Consider the following 7,921-nt stretch of genomic DNA (forward strand, 5'->3'; position numbering starts at 1 on the left):
GCTCAGCGGAGGGCTACGGCTGGGGCTGGAGAAGCTGCCTCTAGGTTAGCGAAGGGTAAAGGACGTCAGACACTGACGCGAGAGGCCTCCCGATCCCGGAGTCGAGTGGAAAACCGAGTCCCGATCTAAGGCACAATCATCAGGCGTCCCCGTCACCCGAGAACCCACTCAGGCACTTCCGGTAAGAAGTCTAGCGCCCCCTGCTCGGAACCTGCATCGTAGTGCGCAGGCGCCCCAGGCCTGCAGACAGCTGGGGACGCCGAGGGAGGAGGCGTGTGAGCCGAAGAGGAAAGCCTCCTCTGCGCCTGCGCTCTCTGCGCTGCCCGGGGTGGAGGAGCGGGGAAAGAAACCCTGAGCCGGCGGCTGGCACTCCCAGGACTCCCGGCCGGGGTCGCTCTTCACTCCTCAGCGTGACGTCGTGTCGAGTTCCCAAAAAGCTCCGCCGGGGCTGTAGGGGAGGTAAGAGCCCCCCGTGACCGGTCGTCTCAGCCTCCCCTCAGCCCTGCTGTTCCCACAGAGGGGGCGGGGTGACCGCTGGACCCGCCGACCTGGGCGCTGGGTCTGGCCCTCTTCCTCTGCGGACAGAGCCTGGGCCCCGACCAATTCCTTTTCCGAGTCCCCGGAGCTGGCCGGGGAACCCTGGCGCTCCAATCTGATGTCCCCTCCTGAAGCCTGAAGGGCCAGACCGGACTGGACCGGGAGGGCAATCACGGCGGCTGTTTGCCCGGTTCCACCCTCCCGGGCCGCCGGAGTGGCCAGCGCGCCTGGGGGAGAGACCCCAGCGGGTGGAGGGAGAAGCGCCCTGGCGCCGCCGTCCCGCCTGGGGAGGGGCTACGAGTGCAGAGGGGACTGTGGTTCTTCAGGAGTGGCAGAGGCTCGGTCCCCGCAGAGGAGTCTCATCGCTGCCGGTGCTCTCGCACTGCCCATTCCCGCACCCATGCATTTTCTCTTCGTTAGAGAACAGAAGGGTGCAGTGGCCGTCTTTCCCGCTGCCTTTACTTTGGTATTTTGAGAAAGTCCAAAAGAGGACCTTCTTTTAACTCTTGTTTGTACTACCGTGATTGCAAATGTTATGTTCCAGACTAAGAATGTTCTTTCTTGTTCGTTTGGCTAGTCCATACATTTGATATTAAGTGTATCTTTTCAATTCAAAAAATAGGCACTTTGTTGATTCAGTCAGATTCCTCCGTTTATTCACCTGAGCTTGTCGTCTCTTGAGTTGGCAGGAGTTTAATGGTTTAATCCAGTAGAACTATATATAATTTTCCGCCTAATTTCTTCCTTTTTTTCCTCCCCTGGATATTAAACTGCATGCTTAGTGGCAAAAATTGAAAAAATAGAATAAAGAATAAGCAAAAATGATCAACCATAATTCCACCATGTTATAGTAATCAATCACGTTTAATGTTTTGACTTTTTTCCTTTGAGTCTTTTTTTCCCTGTGCATTTTCTTGAGATTTTATATCGTTGGATTGTCTGCTTTCCTTGATTTAAATTACGTTGTAAGCATTTCCCCGTGTTTTTAAAAAGCTTCATTAAAATGACTTCTTGATTATACATGAGCAAAGTATCTTTTGAAAGTTATGTTACAGATAAAGCCAAATTCCCATCAATTATCCCCAATCATAATGTTACATGATAGAATAGTGCTACAGTTCATTTAACATTATGATTGGGGATAATCACGCTTAAAAATTATTGAGGACCAATAGAGTTTTTGGTTCCTAATGCTGCAGTATATTTGCCATTTTGGAAATTAAAACTCAGAAAACTGAAGATGTTTTATTCATTTAAAAATAACAGACTCATATTAAATAATTTTTGAGTGAAAAAACTATTTTCTAAAACAAAACTTAGAGGAGCGTGGCATTGTTTTAAATTTTTCAAATCACTTTAATGTCTGATTTATGGAAGACAGCTGGATTTTCATATTTGCGTCTGTTGTGCTATCTGGTTTCGGTTGAAGCATATGAAGAAAACACCAGTCTTGCACAGATATGTAGTAGGAAAAGGAAAGATTTTACAAGCCTGCTGAAAGGCTCCTGGGGACATACAGGGGTCCTGAGACCACAGTTTGAGAAAGCTGATTTAACTGGTTTTGGATTGATGGGCTGTTAGGTTGTTTAAAATTGTACACTATTGCAACCATTACAACAGTGAACGTTCTTTGTGATGTTTTCTGATGTATGCGTGCTAATGTTTTTCTGTAAGTAGAATTGCTAGGTCATAGAGTTTTGCTTTTTTTTTTTAAAAAAGTTTGTTGAACACATTACTTTTGATGCCTGTATAATTTTCTGTTGTGCACTAATGTTGGTGATTCGATTGTTTCAACTAATGATTTGGTGAAATATCTTTGCATGTTTTTAGTTTTGAATTATTTTCTTTTTGGGGGAGCTGGAGGAAGTCCAGTAAAAACCAGACAACTGCTAAATACATTCTAAAAGAGCTGTAACACATGGATTCTTTTCTAAAATTTCTAAAAAGATAATTGTTAGATCAAATATTAGGAATCTTTTTCAGGCTATTGGTACATATTGTCACATTGTTTTCCTGGGAGATAGTACCAGTTTATTTCCTGTCAGCAATGTCTGTCATGCTTAAAAAACATAAACAAAAACAAAACACACACACACACACACACACACACACACACACACACACATGCACACCCTTACCAACATTGAGTACTTTTATTATTTTAAAAAATTGTTTTAATTTAGCAGACAATAAATGGTATATGTTCTAATTCTCATTACCTTGCTAGTACACTGAATATTTTTCATAATCTTACTGGTTATCTTTTGATGTTATTTGTCCATTTATAGTCCAGTGTCCAAGTGTTTTTCTAACACATTTTTATCTTCTCAAATTGTAATATTTGTAAGGAAACGTGCTGTACTTTTTTTTTTTTTTTTTTTTGAGGTGGAGTCTCCTTATGTTGTCCAGGCTGGAGTGCAGTGGCGCGATCTCGGCTCTCTGCAACCTCTGCCTCCCGGATTCAGGTCATTCTCCTGCCTCAGCCTCCTGAGTAGCTGGGACTACGGCCACCCACCACCACGCCCAGCTAATTTTTGTATTTTTAGGAGAGACGGGGTTTCCCTGTGTTGGCCAGGATGGTCTCAATCTCCTGACCTCGTGATCCGCCCGCCTCAGCCTCCCAAAGCGCTGGGATTACAGGTATAAGTCACTGCGCCCGGCCTTAGGAAACGTGCTGTATGTTTTTTTAAGGAAAAGAACAAAATTACGTTTTCTCTGTTTGCAAGAGCACATGCCTTTTTCTTTTTTTTTTTTTTTTTTTTTGAGATGGAGTCACGCTGTCTCGCCAGGCTGGAGTGCAGTGGCACAATCTCAGCTCACTGCAACCTCTGCCTCCCGGGATTCAAGCCATTCTCCTGCCTTAGCCTCCCAGGTAGCTGGGACTACAGGTGCCCGCCACCACGCCCAGCTAATTTTTTTTGTTGTTGTTTTATTTTTAGTAGAGATGGGGTTTCACCATGTTGGCCAGATGGTCTCGATCTCTCTTCAGCTCATTATCTGCCTGCCTCGGCCTCCCAAAGTGCTGGGATTACAGGCGCGAGTCACCTGAGTACACTGGCTGAGTACATGCTTATTTAAAAAAAGTAAAATAGTATGAAGACATATCATGTAGCTCTGAAAGGTTTACATAATCCCATTCCTACATTTATAGTATTACTAACATCATTAATGTTTGTTCCTTCATATGTTTTTTACTGTGCCTTTATTAATTTTTTTACAACTTATTTGTAAAAATAGGTTTGCACAATGCATAAAGTTTTGTGATTTTTCTTTCATTTAACATTATATGTTGGATATTTTTCTACCGAAGTCCATATAACTGGGCAAAGTTTTATCCTGGGTGGTTTTAGGAACATGAATTGTGATCTTTAGTTATCTGATGGCAGACTCTTGTCCTCTTCTAAATGTATTCTCTTCCTAGGTGATCTCATCCATTAACAGCTGTGTGTTGCCAATTCCCAAATCTTTATCTATGTCAGACTTCTCTCCTGCATTCCAGATTATTATATTCAACTGCCTTTTGGATATCTCTCCCAGGATGTTCTCAAGGTACTTCAAACAGTCTAAACATGAACTCATGTTTTCCCTTAATCCTGCTCCTCTCTGTATTGCCTGTCATGGTCAGTGGCACCACCATCTACCCCAGCCACTCATGGTGGAAACCTGGCACTAATCCAGCTTTCTCCCTTGCTTTCAGTCTCCAAAAGTTCTCATTCTTTTGCCACTTTTATTTAATTGTATTATTTTTATTTGAGACAGGATCTCACTGTGTTGTCCAGGCTGGTCTCAAATTCCTGGGCTCAAGCTAATCCTCCCACCTCAGGCTCTGGAGTAGCTGGGATCACAGGCGGGCATCACCATGCCTGGCTCATTTTAGCCATCTTTATATCTGTTTCCTTTTTTTCTCCATGGCACTATCTCAGCTCAGGCCTTCATCTCTTACCTTAAACATTTTAGGTGTCCCCTTGATATTGGTTTTGTTGGTTTTCTGGTTAATCTTCCATGTTACTGCCAATTTTTGTAATCATGAAGAGATTTTTGAAAGCCATTTTATTGTAAATATTATGAAGAAGTTTTCTTAAATCTAAAAATATATAAATAGCCAAGTGAGTAAAAACCTAAAATAAGTTATATGTACACATAAATAAACCTATTTTAAAAGGAAGTATATCTTATATTTCTTTTATGTCTTCTACTGGATATGGTAGCTTGTTGGCAGAAAAAGTACATCCTGATTGATTTAAATGGGAAATGTATACAGCTTAATGAGGTTTCATGTTAAAACATTTCAGTATACCATATTTACATTGTCATACCTTTTACAATTATATTATCTTTTTCATATCTTTCTTGGCACCTCAAATAATTTAATGCTTAGTAAAGCATTGCTATATAGATAGGAATGTTTTGTAAGTAGATGTTATTTAATGAGTTCCATAATTTATTTCTAAAAAATTCTCTGACTCTTACTAAAAAGAAACTACTTCTAGACCTTTCAGTTTTTATGCTTTATTCATTAAATACATCCTATATTCAGAGTTCCTTTACTACTACTTTTTACTATTATGTTTATTTTAAATTTAATGTTTGTATTTATCAAAGGGATACCTGTTCATAAAGAGTCAAATAATACTTCAAGGATTATAATGAAAATCTGTCTGGGTGCAGTGGCTCATGCCTGTAATCCCAGCACTTTGGGAGGCTGAGGCAGGAGGATCACATTAGCCCAGGAGTTTGAGACCAGGCTGGGCAACATAGTGAGACCCTGTGTCCACAAAAAATAAACAAAATTAACTGGGTGGCGGTGGCACGCACCTATTGTTCCATTTACTTGGAAGGCTGAGGTGGGAGGATTGCTTGAGCCCACAGAGGCTATAGTGAGCTGATACCCTACCAATATACTGCAACTTGCACAACAGACTGAGACCCTGTCTCAAAAAAGAAAAGAGGGCTAGGCGTGGTGGCTCACGCCTGCAATCCCAGCACTTTGGGAGGCTGAGGCAGGCGGATCACCTGAGGTCGGGAGTTCGAGACCAGCCTGACCAACATGGAGAAACCCCATCTCTACTAAAAATACAGAATTAGCCGGGCCTGGTGGCGCGTGTCTGTAATCCCAGCTACTCGGGAGGCTGAGGCAGGAGAATTGCTTGAAGCCGGGAGGCGGAGGTTGCAGTGAGCTGAGATCACGCCGTTGCACTCCAGCCTAGGCAATGGGAGCGAAACTCTGTCAAAAAAAAAAAAAAGAAAGAAAGAGGAAAACAACAATCTTCTGCCCCAGTACCCCTGAATCCCATTCTCCAGAAGCAGTCTTTCTCAATCAGTGCTTTCTGTGTGAATCACTGAACAAGAAAAATGATTTGAGCAACTATTTTCTGAATTCTCTCAAGGAGGGTATGTAGCTAATATGATAGATGCATAGGAGAGAAGTTAGTTTTTTACATAAAATGGAAGCCTTAGGGCATTAAAGATTGATTCTGTCACCGGACCTTAATTGAGAAAGGCTGCTCCAGAGTCAGTGACTTCAATTCCTTATCACTTCCAGTTTTTAAAAATAACATATTTAGATATATGGCTACATCCCCTTCCCATTCCCATCCTAATGCAATTTTAGGTATCGTTTACTAATTTCCTATTACAGAAGATGGGAGTTTAGGTTTTTTGCACCAACTCCTACCTTTAAACACTGCATTTCACTTCTCCTCTCCCTTCTCTATTACCAGATTAGTTATACGTTAACTTTTAGGTATTTGGTGTTTACCTCATTTTAACTATGTAAATATTGTATGTAGCTGAACCAGGTAAGTGTGAGATTGTTTCCTTTCTTGTACAATTTTTGTTTTTCCTAGTTAATAATCATCTTAATTCTTTTGTACATGTACCTTTTATGTTTCTTTATAAATATATGTTTATATCTTTTTAATGTGTCTTTTATATTCTTTATTTGATCTGTTAACCTCTTGAACCAGATATGTCAGTCTCCTCTTAGTAGATTCAAACACATCTGATAATCTGTTGGTTTTGTAACATCTTTCCTGTAATGTGCTGGTCATCCTGCCTCCATCTTGATGGGTTGCTCTCTAGGCCTATTGCACAACTGTCTTCCTGGACTGCCCTTTTACAGTCATCTGTGAATTGCATTTGTCTCTTCTGTGTGGGTAGCCTCTTTACTGGATTTCAGGTTTTCCTTTTTCTTGGTGTCTCCCTTATATTGGCAGAGTACATCTTTCAGTAGCTTCCTGAGAAAGACTGAATGGGATGCACATATTTTAGGTTCTTGCATGTCCAAACATTTTTTATTTAACTTTCACATTTATAACCAATCCTTTGATTATGACCTGTAATATCTCTATGGAAGCTTTTACACTTATTCAAGAAGTATGTATTAAACACATTTTATGTGCTAGCTAGGCACTGGCCAAGACATTTTGAATATATAGGTGAACAAAAATACAAGAATCATGTCCTTGTGGAGCTTAAAGTTAGGGAGGAAGGAGTTGTTCAACCGCAAATATAATAAATTATACAAAACATTGGGAGTTTGTAAAGTACATAACTGCTTTAGAAAAGAGAAAAAAGGAGAGCAGGATGGGGTGGGAAGTTCAGGAATACTGGGGAAAGGAGAGGTAGGGGATGCAGACTTCAGTATTAAATGGGGTGATCTTCTCTTCAACCATTCAGGTATTCTGAAATTTCACAATGATGTTGGTTGGTAAGAGTTTTTCATTCATGTGTTGGGCCCCAAATGGGCCCTTTCCATTTGGAGACCATATCTGTGGTGTTTTATTTGACAATTTCTTCTTTCACTCCCTTCCTTCTTTCTGGATTTCTTTTATTAGAATATTAAACCTCATTAGATTGATTCTCTGATTTCTAATATTTTCTCTCCTGTTTTCCATCCCATTCTTTTTGTTCTGATTTCTAGGATAGTTTCTCAACTTTATTTTCTAACACCTTGATTGCATTTTTAAAAATAAACATTTTACTTTGGAACAGTTTTAGATTTACAGAATCACTGCAGACCGTATAGAGTTCCTATATACTCCATACCCAGTTTATTATTAACATCTTAGATTAATATGGTACATTTGTTATAATTAGTGAACCAGTATTGATACATTATTAACTAAAGGCTATACTTTATTCACATTTCCTCATTTTTCCCCTAATACACTTTTTCTGTTCCAGGATCCCATCCAGGATACCACATTACATTGAGTAGTCCTGTCTCCTTAGGCACCTCTTGATTGTGATAGTTCTCAGACATTCCTTGTTTTTGATGCTCTTGAAAGTTTTGAGGATTACTGGTCAGATGTTTTGTAGAATGTCAGTTGGAATTTGTCTCATGTTTCTCTCATTATTTTTTTTTAATTTTTTTTTTTTTTTT

The 7,921-nt window shown here is 40.5% G+C and overlaps 1 protein-coding gene across 1 annotated transcript in view; it reads left to right on the forward strand.

Moving 5' to 3' along the window:
* The first annotated feature begins 42 nt into the window (after window positions 1–42).
* Window positions 43–7,921, forward strand: part of ZFYVE16 (zinc finger, FYVE domain containing 16) — a 64,823-nt gene continuing 56,944 nt past the window's right edge. Inside the window, exon 1 of the mRNA XM_011934333.1 lies at window positions 43–181. The gene's annotated coding sequence lies outside the window, so the exon portion shown is untranslated. The remainder of the gene's footprint in view (window positions 182–7,921) is intronic.

Source organism: Colobus angolensis, unplaced genomic scaffold (assembly GCF_000951035.1).
Source record: "Colobus angolensis palliatus isolate OR3802 unplaced genomic scaffold, Cang.pa_1.0 Scaffold134, whole genome shotgun sequence".
Lineage (NCBI taxonomy): Eukaryota > Metazoa > Chordata > Mammalia > Primates > Cercopithecidae > Colobus > Colobus angolensis.